Source organism: Schistocerca piceifrons, chromosome 9 (genome assembly GCF_021461385.2).
Source record: "Schistocerca piceifrons isolate TAMUIC-IGC-003096 chromosome 9, iqSchPice1.1, whole genome shotgun sequence".
Classification (NCBI taxonomy): domain Eukaryota; kingdom Metazoa; phylum Arthropoda; class Insecta; order Orthoptera; family Acrididae; genus Schistocerca; species Schistocerca piceifrons.
The window spans coordinates 130,344,277-130,364,083 of record NC_060146.1 but is presented as its reverse complement, the minus strand read 5'-3'; the positions used below and the strand labels follow the sequence as shown (position 1 = coordinate 130,364,083).

General features: G+C 43.5%; 1 protein-coding gene across 6 annotated transcripts in view; it reads left to right on the top strand.

Moving 5' to 3' along the window:
- LOC124717211 (pyruvate carboxylase, mitochondrial) overlaps positions 1–19,807 on the top strand; it is a 371,895-nt gene that overhangs the window by 196,385 nt on the left and 155,703 nt on the right. For all 6 annotated transcript variants that reach the window (XM_047243993.1, XM_047243997.1, XM_047243992.1 and 3 more), the window contains one exon: positions 11,467–11,538. The gene's annotated coding sequence lies outside the window, so the exon portion shown is untranslated. The remainder of the gene's footprint in view (positions 1–11,466; positions 11,539–19,807) is intronic.

Sequence of the window (19,807 nt, the reverse complement as noted above, 5' to 3'; positions counted from 1 at the left end):
TCGCATTACGCCTGGGTCAGTCGATAGGAGTTACTTTTGAGTTCTCGCGCTTTATTCCACGCAAATGCAATTTATTACCACTGCCTGATAGGAGAGTCTTGTAATGTGATGATTGAAGGTTGAGAGTTAAAAATAAATTTGTGCTAATCGACCGCATCTGTTTTCAATCAAGTAGTTGAAATCCCAAGTCACTTTCTTAATTAATTTTATGTTCAACATTTGCATCTGGTGTTCAGTAGCTGAATATAACATCAATGTGCACCCCTTTTTAATTAAAAGTGATCAATTCTGAATAAGTTAATGTCAACACTGCCACCGCAGTGCAATCAGGAGCTACAGGGCCATATTACTTTTTTGCGTTATCCGATATTGCGGCAGTTTTGCACTCTCTGTTGATCTGTTAGTCAATTAGTTGGGATGAACGCACGCCAAAACCAGCTAAGTGACGGGTGGGGTGTTACAATATACCCACGTCTTGCTGCTCGCGCATTGACTCTTCCTGGGCCGTAAAGGAGATGCATGTCCGCTTATTCACCTTCTGAGTGCGTCATCGTACTTTCCACAAAGACTGCTGTTATGAACTACCTTCAGAACAAACTGCACGGAGTACGTGAGATTCCGCTACGCTACAACGGCTCTGTAGAGTAAAACAAACTAGGACTGTTGACATTTTTAAAAATGTCGGGAATCGAATGTACTGATATTTAAGAGATATCATCTGCGCCCCATACATATCGAAAAAGTTATCAATATATCAACGGAAAAAGTATCGGTGTACAACCCAAAAAAACTGCTGTACATTGTAAATATACTGCCAATTTTAGAGATGTATTTGTGTGTTGATTTATTATTAGATATTCTGTACATCAACAACGCTAGCAGTCTGCCTATATTCGTTAGAGCAAGAACTGAAAGGAAAAAGATGCACGTTCCGATGGGTCCGTCGTCCGGGTTCGTCACATTTCGGATTTGTCTGGAACACTTCATATCGACCTTTTTTGTTTTGTTTTTGTTTTTAACGCCAGCGCGGTTCTAGTGTCAAAACTGCGTGGTGAAGTTAAACGTTGCAGTTTATGTAGGAAGCGCCGAGCGCCGATTACGTCAGCATTTCCCCTCACAGGACTCCGCCCACCGCAGAGGCTAATTTCGTCATTTAAATTTTTGTTCATATTTAGCAATTGTTTTTGAATTATTCCATTGTGAAGAAGTAGCACACTAGTTGCGTCAAAAATTGTTTTCTTAACGCAACTGGTGTGCTATTTCTTCACATGGGAAATCCTGTTATTTTATTCACTCCCCCGCCCCACAACTAATGCAAGCTGACTACTACTTTGTGCCACCCGTACTTGCTTCACACAGTCAAAGAGATACTGGACGTGATGAAGGAAAACAGTAGTAAGACTTCTTCACACAGTGAAAGTAAAATTATGTTCTACTGCAATTTGAATAGAAAAATTTCAAATATTTACCGAGAATTGGGAAAAACATCTACATCTAGGTGATTACTGTATTTACAATAAAGTGCCTGGCAGAGGGTTCAGTGAACCACCTTCATGCTGTCTCTCTACCGTTCCACTCTCGAACGGCACGCCGGAAAAACGAGCACTTAAATTTTTCTGTGCGAGCCCTGATTTCTCTTATTTTATCGTGATGATCATTTCTCCCTATGTGGGTGGATGCCAACAGAATGTTTTCGCAATCGGAGAAGAGAACTGGTGGTTGAAATTTCATGAGAAGATCTCGTCGCAACGGAAAACACCTTTGTTTTAATGATTGCCACTCCAATTCACGTATCATGCCTGTGGCACTATCTCCCTATTTCGCGATAATACAAAATGAGCTGCCATCCGTCAGTCCCACCTGATGCGGATCCCACACTGCACAGCAGTACTCCAGAAGAGGCCGGACAAGCGTAGTGTAAGCAGTCTCTTTGATAGACCTGTTGCTCCTTCTAAGTGTTCTGCCAATGAATCGCAGTCTTTGGTTTGCTCTACCCACAAGATTATCTATCTGATCCTTCCAATTTAGGGTATTTGTAATTGTAATCCCTAAGTATTTAGTTGAATTTACAGCCCTCAGATTTGTGTGACTTATCGCGTAATCGAAATTTAGCGGATTTCTTTTAATACTCATATGAATAACTTTGCACTTTTCTTTATTCAAGGTCAATTGCCACTTTTCGCACCATACAGATATCTTATCTAAATAATTTTGCAAGTTATTTTGATCATCTGATGACTTTACAAGACGGTAAATGACAGCATCATCTGCAAACAATCTAAGACGGCTACTCAGATTGTCTCCTATGTCGTTAATATGATATAAAATAAAAATATCAGCACACGATATTGCCATTTCGATAGCTTTATATCATTGAAAACAATATCGCCGATGTATATCGGTATTTTTTTAAAGTAAATACGATATGTGGGCGACACGACACGCCAAAAGCCTGTACTGGCACATGTGTACCTATAAATGCATACGACAAATGACATTACGCATCATAAGTTTCAGAAAAATTGTTTGTGTGTGTGTGTGTGTGTGTGTGTGTGTGTGTGTGTGTGTGTGTGTGTGTACGACGAGCTTGAGCGTATTCGACTGGTGCCGCTGTTGGTTACGCCTCCACCGTCTCAGCTCAACCTTGCGACATGGCACAGCACGGGTCAGAGGTTATCCTGGCGGGCGCAATGTCCAGTCCGCTCCGGACGCCATCTGGACTTTGCCCAGTAAAGTCCCACTAGGCGGCAGCCACTGACGTCAACCGTCCCCAACTAGGAAAAACATAATACCTCTCTCTTTCGCCAGTTGGAGTAAGTTTGTCAATAGCTTGACATTCAGAATGAGATTTTCACTCTGCAGCGGAGTGTGCGCTGATATGAAACTTCCTGGCAGATTAAAACTGTGTGCCGGACCGAGACTCGAACTCGGGACCTTTGCCTTTCGCGGGCAAGTGCTCTACCAACTTTCTTTTAATCTCATTTTTGTTTGTTGTGTTTGTTCGTGGTGGACGTTCGATGACATCTGTTCAGGTTGTTCGTTGATCTGTTCACTCAGTTTTTTTTATTACATTGGGTAGCGAAACCCTCTGACCGAACACGCTGAGCTACCGTGCCGGCTATAATAATGGCGTGTGACTAGGGCCTCCCGTCGGGTAGACGAGCGCCTGGTGCAAGTCTTTCGATTTGACGCCACTTCGGCGACTTGCGCGTCTATGGGGATGAAATGATGATGATTAGGACAACACAATACGAAGTCCCTGAGCCGAGAAAATCCCCGACCCAGCCGGGAGTCGAACCCGGGCCCTTAGGATTGACAGCCCGTCTAACTGAGCTACCCAAGCACGACTCACGCCCCGTCCTCACAGCTTTACTTCTGCCAGTATCTCGTCTCTTGCAAGGTTCGCAGGAGAGCTTCTGTGAAGTTTGGAAGGTAGGAGACGAGATACTGGCAGAAGTAAAGCTGTGAGGTCGGGGTGTGAGTCGTGTTTGGGTAGCTCAGTTGGTAGAGCACTTGCTCGCGCAAAGGTCCCCAGTTAGTCTCGGTCCGGCACACAGTTTTAATCTGCCAGGAAGTTTCAGCTTGACATTCAGATATCTGCATGACCGTGAAAAACCTCTGAAGCTCACGAGCTCTCGGTTCGATATAGCACTGATGTTAAATCTCGTTCTTCATAGACTTAAGGAAACCCAATCAGTCCGGAAAGTTTCGTGACTGGATTAATATAAAATAGAGGAAAAGATGGTGGTTTTAATGCTTCAACTTGTCCACATGGCCTCCCCGAACAACGCAGAGAACGTTCATACAACAACCAGATTAAATTGTCAGAAAAGTCGTTAGTTTTTTGGAATGTTGTTCAACTAGCGCGCCGCATTGACGTGAGTGCCGCTTATGTCGTCAATGCGACACTTGACGTGAATTACTGCACTTCATTGTTTTGTGGTAGGTTCGTGTTGATAACACAGTCACATCACCCGTGATGCTGTATTAAAAAAAAAAAAAAAAGTCTGCATTTAGCATTTCATTCAAGTCGAGTATCATGTGCAAGACAATCTTTGCTCACACTTATCTCTTCTTCAGAACATTCTGGAGAACGTCTTGAACACTTGATTAAGAGCTGTTTCTCCTTCACGATTCGTGACACGACAACGCTGACACGTCCGCTAGCTGAGAGAGTGCCTGCTCAAAACTGGATGGATGGATTGCTATTGTGTGACTCCTTGTCCTCCCAGGTCGCCTGACCTAGAGTTCTGTGACATTTTCCTTTGGGGGTACACTAAGGACCGTCTCAGCGTACACTACTGGCAAGAACACTGAAACAGCTCATAGAACCCATCATTGCTGCTGTAATGCCCATTAACAGGATACTGCTACAGATGTTTTAGAAAGAAACTTAACTGCCGCTTGAATGTGTGTCGTGTAACTGACGCATTATTAGAACATTAGTACAGGACAACATGCGAACTTGATGAGTAACCGGTTTTATTCATGCATCAACCATATTTGTACATGTCATATTTTGAAAATACAGACCTTTGAAAACTAATGAATCATTTAGGCTCCGAAGAGCCAAAGAAACTGGTACACCTGCCTAATACCGCACGTTGCAAGGCATGCCAGATATACTCAGTAATGTTCAGGTCTGGAGAGTTTGGTGGCCAGCGATAGTGTTCCTAGAGCCACTCTGTAGCAATTCTGGACGTGTGGGGTGTCGCATTGTCCTGCTGGAATTACCCATGTCTGTCGGAATGCCAGGTGATCAGACAGGATGCTTACGTACGTGTCAAATCGTATATAGATGAATCACGTGCCCTATATCACTCAAAGTGCACACGGCCCACGCCATTACACAGTCTTCACTAGCTTTATCAGTCACCTGCTGACATGCTGGGTCCACGGATTCATAGGGTTGTCTCAATACCCGTACACGTACATCCGCTTGATAAAATTTGAAACGAGACTCGTCCGACCGGGCAACGTGTTTCCAGCCATCAACAGTCCAATGGCGTCAAAGAGCCCAGGTGAGGCGAAAAGCCTTGTGTCCTGCAGTCATCAAGAGTACACGAGTGGGCATTCGGCTGCGAAAGCGCATATCGATGATGAAATTAGAATTATATTGTAATACCTTCAGCTACTGACGGGCGTTGATATACAACGGGGAAAGGCAAAAATGTGCGCCTCGATCGGGACTCGAGCCCGGGATCTCCTGCTTACATGGCAGAGGCTCTAGCCATCTGAGCCACCGAGGGCACAGAGGATAGCGCGACTGCAGGGACTATCTCGCGCACGTCTCCCGCGAGACCACATTCTCACCTCATATGTCCACACACTACATTCGTAGTGTCCCTACCCAACACTCATTACTCGTTGAAGACATTCTTACCAAGTCCCGTAAGACTTCGTGGAATATGTGTGCAGCCGCACGGAAGGAGCAGCTCACGGCCGGTACTGCCAGAACTACAGGGTGGTCTTCTGATAGTGACCGGATCAAATGTCTCACGAAATAAGCATCAAACGAAAAAACTGCAAAGAACGAAACTTGTCTAGCTTGAAGGGGAAACCAGATGGCGTTATGGTTGGCCCACTAGAAGACGCTGCCATAGGTCAAACGGATATCAACTGCGTTTTTTAAAATAGGAACCCCATTTTTTGTTACATATTCGTGTAGTAAGTAAAGAAATGTGAATGTTTTAGTTGGACCACTTTTTTGGCTTTGTGATCGATGGCGCTATAATAGTCACAAACGTATAAGTACGTGGTATCACGTAACATTGCGCCAGTGAGGATGGTATTTGCTTCGTGATGCATTACCCGTGTTAAAATGGTCCGTTTACCAATTGCGGAAAAGGTCGATATCGCGTCGGTATCGCGTCGATGTATAGCTATTGTGATCAAAATGTCCAACGAAAGTGTGCTATGTATGCTGCTAGGTATCCTGGACGACATCATCCGCAAGTGTCCGGACCGTTCGCCGGATACTTACGTTATTTAAGGAAACAGGAAGTGTTCAGCCACATGTGAAACGTCAACCACGACCTGCAACAAATGATGATGCCCAAGTAGGTGTTTTAGCTGCTGTCGCGGCTAATCCGCACATCAGTAGCAGACAAATTGCGCGAGATCGGGAATCTCAAAAACGTCGGTGTTGAGAATGCTACATCAACATCGCTTGCAACCGTACCATATTTCTATGCATGGGGACGACTTTGAACACCGTGTACAATTCTGCCACTGGGTACAAGATAAATTACGGGACGATGACAGATTTTTTGCACGCGAAGCGCCATTCACCAACAGCGGTAACGTAAACCGGCATAATATGCACTATTGGGCAACGGAAAATCCATGATGGCTGCGACAAGTGGAACATCAGCGAGCTTGGCGGGTTAACGTATGGTGCGGCATTATGGGAGGAAGGATGATTTGCCCCCGTTTTATCGATGGCAATCTAAATAGTGCAATGTATGCTGATTTCCTACGTAATGTTCTACCGATGTTGGTACAAGATGTTTCACTGCATGACAGAATGGCGATGTACTTCCAGCATGATGCATGTCCGGCCGTGTGGTTGAAGCGGTATTGAATAGCATATTTCACGACAGGTGGATTGGTCGTTGAAGCACCATACCATGGCCCGCAGGTTCATCGGATCTGACGTCCCCGGATTCCTTTCTGTGGGGAAAGTTGAAGGATATTTGCTATCGTGATCCACTGACAACGCCTGACAACACGCGTCAGCGCATTGTCAATGCATGTGCGAACATTACGGAAGGCGAAAGACGCTGTTGAGAGCCAAACGCACTGAGGTTGACGGACATAATTTTGAGCATTTATTGCATTAATGTGGTATTTACAGGTAATGACGCTGTAACAACATGCGTTCTCACAAATAAGTTCACAAAGGTATATGTATCACATTGGAACAACCGAAATAAAATGTTCAAACGTACCTACGTTCTGTATTTTAATTTACAAAACCTACCTGTTACCAACTGTTCGTTAAAAATTGTGAGCCATATGTTTGTGACTATTACAGCGCCATCATGCGAAAAAAGTAGTCCAATTAAAACACTCATATTTCTTTACGTACTACAAGAATATGTAATAAAAAATGGGGGTTCCTATTTTTAAAAAACGCTGTTGATATCCGTTTGACCTATGGCAGCGCCATCTAGCCGGCCAACCATAGCGCCATCTGTTTTCCACCTTCAAGCTAGAGAAGTTTCGCTCTTTGTAGTTTTTTCGTTTGACGCTTATTTCGTAAGATGTTTGGCCCGGTCACGATCAATGGACCACCCTGTATATACTCATATGGATATGGACATGTCCGAAAGAACACTCCCCATATCGATGATGTTTCGTTCAATGGTTCGCACGCCGACACTTGCTGCAGGTTTCAGTGCTGGGCCATCAACAATTTGCGGGAAGGTTGCACTTCTGTCACGTTGCACGATTGTCTTCAATTTTCCGGCTGCAGCGATGTCGCAGCTTTGATGTTTTACCGGACTACTGGTATTCACGGTACAGTCGTGAAATGGTCGTACGGGAAAATCCCGATTTCACCGCTACCTCGGAGATGCTGTGTCCCATCGCTCGTGCGCCGACTATAACACGACGTTCAAACCCACTTAAATCTTGATAACCTGCCACTGTAGCAGCAGTAACTGATCTAAGAACTGTGCCAGACACTTATCTTGTATAGGCGTTGCCGACCGCAGCGCCGTGTTCTCCCTGTTTACATATCTCTGCATTTGAAAGTACATGCGTATACCAGTTTCCTTGGCGTTTCAGTGCAGCAACCCTGTTTACAGGTCGAGGCAGTACGTACACCAGAGCAGACGAGGGGGTCTCCCAGGACTCATCTGTGTGTGTTACACATTTATACTAGTATCCCTGTACTTCTATTTCTCAGCTCTGGCCTCAGTATTTCTTTCGAGACCTCGATTTTACCATTCTTACGTACTTCGAGGTGAACTGTCTTTTGACCGAGAAACCAAGGACCTCGCTACTCCCGTAGCTCCCAAGAAACAAGTCTTTTGTAACTTTGTCTCGCCCGCCCATGTGGTCTTGTGGTAGCTTCCGGGTGAGACGCTTCGCCGCTGTGACAGAACTTCCTCGTCGTGTTATAACCGTAACGCCGGATTTCTCGTCTCTCTTCCTTGTAGGACAGGCACCGTGCCACACGCTTTCACAACGAGCCGGACTTGTTTGGACATCGTTGCATGGGGCGAGAGATAGCTCCCGCCCGGGGGGGGGGGGGGGGGAGGGGGGGGGGGATAGCCGTCTCGTTTCATAACATCGTAAGCGCTCTGCTCTCCTCGTGGGTATTCCACTGTCATCCTTCGTGATAGCTTTCCAGGAACAGCTTAACGCCAGCAATACATCGTTTTGTGTCGAGTATTCTTGCGTGCTACCGAAGGCTTGCGTGTCTCTCCTCCTGATGAAATAATGTGGCATACACAATTTTAAGGAAAGGGAGGGGAGGAGGGAGAGCGGGTGAGAATATTAAACTACATTTTATCAAAGGAACTCATCTTTGCGTTAATTGAGAGTTCAGCAACACACCACGCCGCTCCCGTACAGCATGTATAATCTCTGTACACTAAACAGGTGTAGGGCGTAAGAAACAATTTTCCATAAGTTACGAACACTGTTATTTTCTATTAATATGTGCTTGTCTCAGGTCTCACAAATAGTTCCATTACCGATTTCCCAATCTCAAGAAGTAGTGCATCAGAATTTGAAGCTTTAAAAAAAAAATCCCCTAATTCTGAGAAGGAAAAGAAATGGAATTAGGTAAACTGCCTGACTTTAACAGACGATTTTGCAATACTGTCAGAAAATAATACAACCAGTTACTCAAATTTTCTGAAAAAAAGTAGCACTGGTCTTAAAAGTCCAGCTGAAAAACATTCATGACAAATATGTAAAAAATGCATCCAAAGACATAGAAAAACAGATAAAATAGAGCAAGTTAATAAATTCAAATATCTCTGAGTAACTGTACAAGAAAATCAACTAGACAGATTTGCGCTAGACGTTACAGTTAATGAAATGAAAAGAGCATACGGCTTGACAAAAAAATCTACAGGAAATGCATATCTAGAAAACGAAACCATAACACCATACCAAAGCGGTAAGACCAAAAAGTTTGTAAGTATGTGAATGCTTAGCGTTGAACCGTAAGCTGGACAGAATAGTACATGAAACACTTATCGTTAGAAAAGTAACGGGAGCAATAGAAACTACAGATGGCTGTAAAATGGGAAGTAACGAGGCGCGCTACCGTAATATAGATAAAATATCAGAAGTAATCGCAAAGCTAGGATTAACCTTCTCTGGACGTCTCTACCGAATGAGTCACATGCAAATATTCCTGTATTTATAGAAAAAGACTCGCCAGTAGCATGGATTGAAAAAATGAGAGAACTAGAAACAAACATCTTCAACGGATCGGAAATAACAGAAAGAAACCTTTTTAATGCTAAAGTACAGTATGTAGAAGCCTTTCAAGGTAGAAAAAAAATAAGAAATGAGGAACAGTATGGACAAAAGAAAGGAAAAGACAACGTGGGGAGAAGATGGAGTACTGGAAAAAAATAAGAAACAAGAATGAAGAGAGACCGAAGCTGATAGTGATCGTAGTTGGCTAATAATTTACAGGGCAGTAACAGGGTTCCACTAAGGCAGTATACTTCATCTGTTTAGACTTGTATATATTTTGAAAGTTCTTGAATCAAAATTCGCAGTTCTGTTTACTCTGAATTACTGGTCACCAGGCCAATCGGCAGACAGTACTTTCACATATAAATTTCCAATGTTCCGCGGTAATTATGTGACGTTCCGTTTGTCAACACTAAAATCGTAGTCTCTCATTCATACCGGACTCAGCTGAATGCGTATTCTTGTCATTTCCAAGAAGTATACGAAAATTTTCAGAATTAAAACTGTTGTTGCCTTCCCATTGTCGCTTGAGTGAGTATACATTCCTTTTACCCTTAGTGACACTCTATTCGGCAGATAGTACGACAGTGCGCTTTTCTCAAAGTCACACTTCGTACTAGGAGTGTTGATGCTTTTAAAAATATTAGGAATCCTGTATATCGATATTTATAAAGAAATGATCGGCCCTCGATACTCGAAAAAAGCACCCCATAGCGACCGAAAAAAATATCGACGTACCGGCCTCAAAAAATATCGGCTGCACATTGTAAATATACTGCCAGTTTTAGAGCTCTATATTTAAGTTTTGATTTATAATCTGATATTTCGTATATCAACAAGCTAGCTGCCTGCCTGTACCCCTTCGAGCGAGAATTGAAAGGAAAAAGATGCACATTCACGACTGGCGATAACAACTTTGCTGTGGTAACTGGTTGTAAGTGTGAAAATAAACGATGCCCGATGGGTCCGTCGCTCGGTTTCGTCACATATCGGACTTGTCCGGGAACAGTTCATGTCGACTTCCCTGTTTTTTCATTTCTGCCAACGACAGCGACGTAGCATTTGTAATGTCAAAATTGCGTGGTGAAGTTAAAGTTCCAGTTTCTGTTAGTAGCGCCAGTTATGCATTTCCCTTCACACGTCTCCACCCACAGCAAAGACCAATATTGTCATTTAAATTTTTCTTCATAATTTTCAGCAACTGTTTTTGATGCTACCGTTGTGAAAAGATGACACACTAATTGAATTTAAAAGAATTCAGAACTTTACCGGAAATTGCGAAAAATACAATCTAAAATAAAAATATCGGCACTCGATATTGCCATCTCGATATCGATGTATTGCCAATATAAAATATCGATGGAATGAACGCTTTAGGATGTCTGGTTAGGAGCCGTCCTTGAAGTAACCTGTTTCTTTCGTTGTGTCGCTGCGGTGCCAGCTGCCACTCAAGTTGCTGCTGCAGATGCAGTGCGATGCTCCAGCCATACGCCGAACACGATGGCCTTCCCTCTCGTTAGTGACACATGGCTGTAACCCAGTCGTCTTGCGACCGTACCTTCCCGTGTTCTGTGACCACATTCCTGCCAAGTCTTTCTGCAGTATCGCAGGAGGAAAATCCAGCTATGTTAAACGACCTCTTTCAAACACACTGAGGTGTTGATCAATGCGTCTTTATCGCCTTAAAAGCATTCTCGACAACGTCAGCTCAGCACGTGCAGTCTCAAAGGTAACTAACGCTGTCGACTGTTAAAGCGCGCATTCGAAACAAACCTGATTTGCATCCTCACAGCGGTGTACTAGCTCTGCTCTTATGCGACTGGCTCGAAATTTGAGTTGACGTCATCTTTCAGTTGTACAAACACGCCTACCAACTTCTGTTTCGCACTGCTTGGTGTTGGGATATTTTTCTCCGTCAGTGTAGTTAACGTTGGTTATCATACATTTTATATGTATCGAATGAGTTACTGAATTAAGTTCCGCCTGAACGACTGTCCTGATGTGTGTTTACCTGTGTTACAGATCCAGCGCGTCCTGCATCTCCGTCGTTCGTCGGACCAGTTGTTGAACATCGCCACACACACGTCACAGCAGGTATGTACACTCGTAGTGGCCGTTACAGCAGCAAGTGAGTGTGCTGTGTGCCACAGGAGTAATGCAGTGTTCATACATGAGACGTATAAAAATACGTCAAACTTTAGGCATTTATTCGTGACATGAAAACATTACAAGAAGTTCATATGGAATTACTTATTATTCGTGGCCCAAAACTCTTACCAGACACACTTGTATCTACAGAAATAGCGTGAAGTGACGACTTCCTGCTTCCATACATGACTTTTCCGTACGTCATGGAAAACGCCTGGTGTATTCCGCATTAAGTCAAATCCCTTTTGGATAGCCTCTCTCAGGACACTGGGTACGGGAATTGGATGCACCAAGGATTTTAAGAATCGCGAAAGGAAAAACGGAAAAAACCATTGGATTCAAATCTGGCGACCTGTACATAGGATCCCCCTCGACAAGTCCACGTCCTTAGAAACTGGTTATCGAGATACTGGCGATCTATCCGTAGCAGGCGAGATGGAGCACCAGCGTGCATAAATGACATGGGTTGGATTTTTACTATCAAAACTGGTCTTCATCACAATTTATTTATTACGGTGACCAGTTTCGACCACTACTGTGGTCATCTTCAGACCAATGGGTAAGGACCTCCTGGTGGTAAATCACATAGTAGTGATTTACCACCAGAAGGAGGTTCTTACTCATTGGTCTGAAGATACCACAGTAGTGGTCGAAACCGGTCACCGTAATAAATAGTGATGAAGACTGGTTTTGATAGTAAATATTTGTAATACATTGATCACTATTCACTCCCACAATGTATTCAAAAGTAATATTCGTTGGATGTCTAGAGGTACTTCATCACGTAAATGAAGCGGTTCATGTCTGAAAAACTGAAGGCAAGTTTATCCTGTAAGACGTCGCGGAAATACAGAGGCGCCAATGAGGAAAAGATGGAGGATGATGATGATGATGATGATTCCAACCCACACATTGAGGCTGAACCTCTATTGATCTCTGCCTTGTCACAGGTACTTCATGAAGGTTATCGTAAATCCACTGTCATTTTCTCTCCTCTGCCAAAGTTTTCATTTGAGAGTAGCATTTAGAACCTACGCCCTCAATTATTTCTTGTATTTATTCCAGTCTTTCTCTTCCTCCACAATTTAACACCATCGACAGCTCCCTCCAGTAACTTAGAAGTTATTCCCTGATGTCTTGATGTCGTATCATCCTGTCCCTTTAGCGTTCTCGCTTCCCGCGCCCGGGTTCCCGGGTTCGATTCCCGGCGGGGTCAGGGATTTTCTCTGCCTCGTGATGACTAGGTGTTGTGTGATGTCCTTACGTTAGTTAGGTTTTAGTAGTTCTAAGGTCTAGGGGACTGATGACGATAGATGTTAAGTCCCATAGTGCTCAGAGCCATTTTGTTGCTGGCGTTATCCATGTTATCCGCGACTATTCTGCGGGAGAACCACCTTTTTTGAACACATTCTAAGCTGATTTCTGAACGAACCGTATGTTGCTTTTTGGATGTGTCTATAGTGTACTTGGTGTCTGTGCCAGGGAACCCCGTCGCATCTAAAAATAAAAAAAAACTGTCCGGCAGGCAAAAGGGGACGGGCTGTACGAACTGAGCCGGGTGGGGGGGAGGGGGAGGAGGGAGAAGAGGAGGAGGAGGAGAAGAGTGAGGAGGGGGGCACCACTATGAAGTTTTTGCCCCCTTCGGAAATATCCTAGATCCGAGCTGTAATTCACGCTACATTGTCATTGTTGACGCTAGGAGCCATTCTACATGATGCATAGTGAGGGCAGGCAGAGACCCATCGTCAAGATTCCAGTCAACTGCTTGTGAAGATGACTATATTGCGCACATAAGACACCATGACCTCTTCGCTTATGCGCTTACCATCGGAGAACAAGTAATGGACTCCTTGGAATATTCTGTGTCATAATGCACCATTGGTTGGATAATAGCAGCAGCCGGACTTCGGAATTACCGTTCCATACGTAGGCTGCTGTTTACACCACAACCTAAACGGCTGCATCATTCGGAGTGCTGCCGTGACCGGAAAGCATTGAGTGCTGAGGGATGAGGTCGCATTGTCCTCACCTATGGATCGTGGTCTTTACTACCCTAGAGACGATCGTCGGCGACTATACGAGTAGTGGGAGCCTGTGGAGAAGTGCCATTCTTCCCATGTTCTGGGGAGGCCCAGCGGTGTTACTGCTGGTGACACGCTGTTGGATGCCATCGGCCTGACTTCTCGTCACGGCTGGTAGTGATTCAGGAACTCTGTCGGCACAATGGTACATCCTGCGTCCTCATGGGTTACCTCTCGTGCGACAGTATCGTGGCGCCTTTTTTTTTTACCGCAATGTTGTTCTTGTTGTGGTCTTCAGTCCTGAGACTGGTTTGATGCAGCTCTCCATGCTACTCTATCCTGTGGAAGCTTCTTCATCTCCCAGTACCTACTGCAACCTATATCCTTCTGAATCTGCTTAGTGTATTCATCTCTTGCTCTCCCTCTACGATTTTTACCCTCCACCTCCCCTCCAGTACTAAATTTGTCATCCCCTGATGCCTCAGAACATGTCCTACCAACCTGTCCCTTCTTCTTGTCAAGTTGTGCCACAAACTCCTCTTCTCCCTAATCCTATTCAATACCTCCTCATTAGTTATGTGATCTACCCATCTAATCTTCAGCATTCTTCTGTAGCACCACATTTCGAAAGCTTCTATTCTCTTCTTGTCCATACTATTTATCGTCCATGTTTCACTTCCTTACATGGCTACACTCCATACAAATACTTTCAGAAACGACTTCCTGACAAATCTATACTCGATGTTAACAAATTTATCTTTTTACGAAACGCTTTCCTTGCTATTGCCACTCTACATTTTATATCCTCTCTCCTTCGACCATCATCAGTTATTTTCCTCCCCAAATAGCAGAACTCCTTCACTACTTTAAGTGTCTCGTTTCCTAATCTAATTCCCTCAGCATCACCGGACTTAATGCGACTACATTCCATTATCCTAGTTTGTTGATGTTCATCATATATCCTCCTTTCAAGACACTGTCCATTCCGTTCAACTGCTCTTCCAAGCCCTTTGCTGTCTCTGACAGAACTACAATGTCATCAGCGAACCTCAAAGTTTTTATTCTTCTCCATGGATTTTAATACCTACTACTACCGCAATACCTGCCTACATATGGCACGAGTGTCTGTGAACCGTCTGCATGATGTTGAGGTACGTCTTCAGAACTGGCTGTGTTACAGTAGGATTCTTGATTTTTTAAAACCTCGGGATATATATCGATATTAATAAAATACGCTTGTCGACCCTTAACGTATCGAAAACTACACCGGTATATCGACGGAAAAAGTATCGACGCACAGACAAAAAAAATATCAGCTGCATATTATAAATATACTACCAGTTTAACAGCTGTGTATTTAAGTACTGATATATTGTTAGATATTCTGTACATCAACAAGGTAGCACCCTGCTTATCCCTCTAAGAGCAAGAATTAAAAAGAAAACGATGCACGTTCACGCTTGGCGATAACCATTTCGCTTACAGTGGTTGCTGCATGTAAGTGGCACAATAAAAGGTGTCCGATGGGTCCGCCGTTTGGTTTCACATATCGGATTTATCTGGAACACTTCATGTCGACTTCCTTGTTTTTTCATTTCTGCAAACGCCAGCGCGTAGCAGTTGCAGCGTCAAAATTGCGTGGTGAAGTGAAAAGTGCAGTATCTGGGGACCTAGAAACGACGGAGAGGCTCCGTCCCCGCCGCATCCGCAGTGGTCCACAACCCCACGACGACTACCGCAGTCCACTTCACCCCTCCGCTGACCCACACGGAACCCAGGGTTATTGTGCGGTTCGGCCCCCGGTGGACCACCCCTCCCCCCACCCCCCCCCCCCCCCCCCCCACCCCCGGGAACGTCTCGCACCAGACGAGTGTAACCCTTATGTTTGCGTGGTAGAGTAATGGTAGTGTACGCGTACGTGGAGAACGTCTTTGCGCAGCAATCGCCGACATAATGCAATTGAGGCGGAATAAGGGGAACCAGCCCGCATTCGCCGAGGCAGGTGGATAACCGCCTAAAAACCATCCACAGACTGACCGGTTCACCGGACCTCATCCGCCGTGCGGATTCGTGCCGGGGATCAGGCGCTCCTTCCACGCCTGTAAACCGTGCATTTTTTCCCAATAGTCTTTATTGAACAAAGTAACAGTACATATATATACACTATGCAAGCGTTCTTCAAGGTACCATTTAAAAATATACAAATGGCTGTTAGTTAAACAAAAATATTACAAAAACATTAAATACGACAAAATATAACATATTCTGTCTTCTTCCTTTTTTTCCGATGCATGAGAACGTGGATAAAGGTGTTGCATCATGTGACAGGTAGGCATGGCACACCCCAACTTTGCGGAAGACGCTGCGGAGATAACCGGCAAAAGATTGTCGGTAAGATGGTTTTCGGGTGAGGGTGCTATGCGCGGTCACAACTTTGTACCAGAAGTCAAGGACTGTGTGCGGACCACTCTGAAAGAGGTATTCTAAAGCCTGTCCTCGAAACCAGATGAGGGCATGGTGCTTAGCAAGAGGGTAGTGAAATGTCTGGGGCAACAACAGGAAATCTGGGGTTACCGTCGTTGGCGGGGCACGGAGGTAAAAGCCCACGATTCGTTGGATGAGGAACCATACGTTTCGTTTCAGGGGGCACGTAAGACCGTGCTCGTCGGTGTCTTCGAGCTGACAGTCAGGGCAGAGTGGGGAGATGGCCAGTCCTATGCGATAAAGTCGGCTATTAGTAGGAAATTTGCCATATAGTAAAACATACCAGAGTGCAGACACAGACGACGGTAAAAAGGGTGGATGCACACACCCCCAAACCGTTCGCCAGTTAATGTCAGGGTGCTGTAGCACCATGGGGGAAAATCATCGGTAGAAGTTGGCGTTAGACAGCACGGCCAACCGGGCCAACACCGACTCAAAGGAAGGCCTCGGCGCTTGTTGGTGACGTCACGTCAGCTAGGCACGGCGAACGCCAGGTCTGTTGCAGGCAGAAACGCCTGGGCGTGCTTATCACTATAAATCTCTTATTTTTGGACAAAATGTTTGGTATTGTTTTGGATTCTGCAGTTTTATTTAGATGAAAGATTTTCTTACTATCGTAAAGCTACAAATGAAGATCATAGTTCTGTATTACTGAATCCTGTCGAAACAAACGTGGATCAATATGAGATGATGTTTTGCCCCATTGCAAGCTTCGGAAATTTTACATTCAAGTAACTATATTTACTTGATCCATTTTGTTATCGAAACATACCACAACCCCCTTACAATTAACTCGTTTCTTTTATTTATTTTCGTTTGACATCGTCACTGGAAATGTGAACTAATTTACATGTGTAAAACTCCAACTGTTGCCAGTCATTATATTACAGTCGTTTTCAACGAAAGGAATTCTAAACAGAAAACAAAATAGCTTCATATATCGAAAATACTGCTGAGCTTAAACTTTTTTAAACATGCACATAAGAAAAGATAACTATTCCCCTCTTGCAACTGAAAGGAGAAACTTTATAAGATAAAAAAAAATTTATTTGATAAAACCAGTATCTCTCTTTTGCCTCTTCTTCTGTCCCCTACCCCCCCGCCCACAACCTGTACAATCGCAAGATATTTCATTAACATTCAGTGCTCCTCACCTCATAGTCAACCAAGATAACTAAAGAAGAGCACCAATATGTTCACAGTTTCTTGTAAAAGCAACCCAGTACAAACGTAACTTCCTCAGATTTACAAATAAGGTAAAGAAGCACGAATTCTGTTGCTGCTGGACCATGAAGTTAATTTTGTATGTCAATCCTTAAAGCAGCTGGAAATTTAAGTTCAGGAGTACACTATTTGTTAAGAAGTGTAATGAATTGCAGAAATCTCTCAGATCAATGTGTGTTGGTCAACTACCGCCAATAGTTTCACATTTTCCTGTGTCAGAGAGGGAGACACCACCATTATGAGTTTTATGCCTGCAAGAGACCTGGCGTTCGCCGTGCCTAGCTGACGTGACGTCACGAACAAGCGCCGAGGCCTTCCTTTGAGTCGGTGTTGACCGGGCAGGCTCGATTTCATCATACTTCTCCAGGACCAGTCTTGTCATTTAGATTTCTGCTCTTCAGCGTCTGAAACTGTTTTTGAAGAATGCCGATGTGAAGAAATAGCACACTAGTTGCGTAAAAAATGGTTTTTGCACTCATTCTAATTGTTCCCCCCGTGCAGTAGGTCTACTACTTTGTGCCAGCTATATTTCCTTCACACAGTCAACAAGAGAGATTCGACGTGATGAAAACTCATAAAGTAGTAAGACTCCTTCACGCAGTGAAAGTAAAATGTCTACAACAATTTCAGAAGAGCAACTTCAAATATTTATCGGAAATAGCGAAAAAATAGAATAGAAGATAAAAAATATGCGCACCGGACACTGCCACTTCGATATCGACACGAAAACGACGTCGCCGATGTATATAATTTTTTGGAAGAAAATATTGATATTTTAACAACAGTGCTGCTGGACTAATGCAACCATCCTCAGATGCAGAATTACTGTGCTGCGGTGGCCGCCATCCCTGTGTTAAAGAGCTCAGCATAGCGTCCTCATGCCACTCTTCCCTTGCGATCAGAGAACTCACAGACGAGACGTGCATATCGGCCACCTCATCATTATTAACCCCTCACTACATTCGCTGTTTGGACTGACGTTAGTAACGTCGCGTGGTAGTTTTCAAACGCAAAAATGAAAACCATCTGTAACTAACTTACTTCTGTTTTTCCCTAAACTGTTGTTAATCAATAAAAGCAAGGCTCATATTTATGAAAAATCAATCTTTATCAATAAATAAAGTCTTACCAATAGTGGAGGCCTTTACATAAACTTACTACTCTGACATCGTTAGCATGGGAGCGATATGTGGTATTATGAACCTTGAATAAATTCTCAGCTGCCAAGACCGTTGAAATCCTTTCTACGTATAGATAACCGGTTTCGGCAATTCCGTGTTGCCATCTTCGGATCTGTGTTTACATCTTCGGATCTGTGTTTACATCTTCGGATCTGTGTTTACATCTTCGGATCTGTGTTTACATCTTCGGATCTGTGTTTACATCGTGACGTAAACATAGATCCGAATATGGCACAGGGAATTTGCCGAAACTGGTCATCTATATGAATAAAAGATTTTAGCGATCTTCGCAGTTGAGAATTTATTCAGTGTTCACCGTAAATTAATATTGGCCTCTTAAATAGTGTTTCTCAAATTCATTTAAAAATCAAAGAAAATCTACTTCAACAATGTTCAGAAATAGACTACAAAGAATAAATAATGACTTTCAATGAAGACAGTAGGTACATGAACAAATCAACTAAGCACTTATTTTCGTTCATCACAGTTGAGACATGCCTTTTTGTCAATGGAATTGATTTTAAACAGGTATTTTCGGCATTTAGATCATGTTTCGTTAGGTTTTTTACCCTTAATGCGTGTTCATATGTGGTACCGTGACAACTTTGACTTTCTTTTCACTGACTCGGTCCCGCTTGTACTCGCTACACAGATTTCAGTCGTCACCCAATCTGTGATTTCAGATAGCGTCATCCATTCAATACTTCATATTTATTAAAAGAAATAGCACAATTCTCTAAGTAATCAAATGCTATGGCATAGAAAGCCATCGTCCTTCCGCAAATTTTGTAATCAAATTAATTATTTCTTGGTTAGGGTTCTCATTCTTTAATTTGTTCAAATTCATCTTCGTTTGGATGCCAATAAAACTGACAGTTTTTTTTTTCCTTTCGTTCATAACTCTTTCAGAGTTGATTGATATATATCCTATTTCAATTATCGAGACTTTATTCTTCCCCATGCTTTTTAGAGCTCTCTTCAAACAGAGCCAAGTTTGACTGCTGGAACATGAAGTAAATTTCATTGATCGGACTACTGAAAAAATTTGAAATTATTTTAGGTGGCCTGCCTTCTGCGTCAAAAAATTGTTTTAACGGAATCCAGAACTTAAGAATCCTTTCAACTGCTGGTATTAACGACAGCCGTCTTGTTTTTCTCTAATGATTGACGTCAACGTATAAGCAGAACTCTTCCAGTTTCTCTGTCCTTACCGTGTATATTGGAAAATAAATATTTTAATGATTATTTCAATGACAACAGTTGAGACTACAGTGGCTGATAAAGTCCTTGTGGATAATCGAATTT